This window comes from Otolemur garnettii, unplaced genomic scaffold (genome assembly GCF_000181295.1).
Source record: "Otolemur garnettii isolate 467f Iridium unplaced genomic scaffold, OtoGar3 scaffold00042, whole genome shotgun sequence".
Taxonomy (NCBI): Eukaryota; Metazoa; Chordata; class Mammalia; order Primates; family Galagidae; genus Otolemur; species Otolemur garnettii.
Window position 1 is genome coordinate 1576733 of NW_003852437.1, and position 1412 is coordinate 1578144.

General features: G+C 44.6%; 1 pseudogene; it reads right to left on the minus strand.

The window, feature by feature from the left end:
• Positions 1-839: 839 nt before the first annotated feature.
• LOC100954304 lies at positions 840-1205 on the minus strand (annotated as a pseudogene).
• Positions 1206-1412: the final 207 nt, after the last annotated feature.

The following is a 1412-nucleotide window of genomic DNA, read 5'->3' on the forward strand; positions in this document are numbered from 1 at the left end:
CAAGGGATCTTCTTGATCAGCCTCTTGAGTAGCTGGGGCTACAGGTGCCCACCACAATGTCTGGCAAGCTTTTCTATTTTTAGTAGAGACAAGGTCTCACTTTTGCTCAGGGTGGGCTCAAACTCCTGAGTTCAAGAGATCCACCTGCCTCGGCCTCCCAGGGTGCTGGGATTCCAGGCGTGAGCCACTGTGCCCGGCCAGGCACTCTGTTCTTGGGGTCACTTATGGCAACAGGCTACCAACATTATCTTCTTGTTCTCGTTAGATTTGCTCTCTCTCTTGTTGGCATCTAAACAGCCAAATGTGGTTTTACCTATTGAAAGGATGCTAACAACAATTTCCCTTAGCCACTGGAGCACTAGAGAGAAATTTGGATGCTACGGTTCCATTTGAATTATATTAGAGTATGTGCACTTATTTAGTGATAGATTTAGCTATTTAGATGTAGGCCATATATTGGAATGTGCATAAGATTTGGGCCTTTATTTTAATGTACTTAGTGCAATGAATACTGCTTTTGCCAGCCCAGCATCCAGGCTTCCTTCTTTTGGTACAGTGGCCTGACTCTTCCCGGGAGAACAAACCAACCCTTTCTCACTCTCATCCCTTATATTTCCAGAGGTGATACCACCCTCAGCTCAATCAGCACTTCATCCCTCACACCCGGTGTTTGGTTTGGAGGTTGTTATGGGTTGATTTGCATCCATCTATACCCAAAAGATGGATTGGAATACTTAACCCCCCATACCCAAGATTGTAACGTTAGTTGGAGATAGGATCTTTTTCTTTTATTTAATAATGTTTTATTTTTCCAAATACACACACTTGGTTGGACCTGTTCATGCATCTTCACCAGCAGCTAGGGCTTCTCCACACTTGGTGTAAATGACTTGAGCTCTGTGCTTTGAAACCAGTTTGGTAAGTCCTTTACTAAGGACCTCCTGAAGGGCTGCCCTGGCCAGGGGACCTTGAATCTCCAGTTTCTCAGAGAACACAGCTGGGATTACAAACCTACAGTTGAGACCTTCTTTGTAGAATTTGTCATACGTAGCTTTGTCACACAAGCCTGGGTTGTTGAGCTTGTCCCAAACTTTGTCTTTGGACCACTTCTTCTTTCTGGCCTTCTCCCCAGATCTGTTCACTGAGTCTTTGTCTTTCTTGACCAACTTTCCAGTATCTTTCTTCTTGTTGTCCTTGAGTGGCATCAAGAAGCTCAGAGAGGAGCTGTGACTTCTGTAGCCTTCCTAAGATGTCTCTGAGTTGTAAATAAAACTAAGACAGGATCTTTATGGAGGTGACCACATCTAAATGTTGTCACTAGGATGGGACCTCATCCAGTATGACTGGTGTCTTTATGAATGGAGAAATCTGCACTGGCGTAGAGGAAGATGATGTGAAGACGCAGGGAGAAC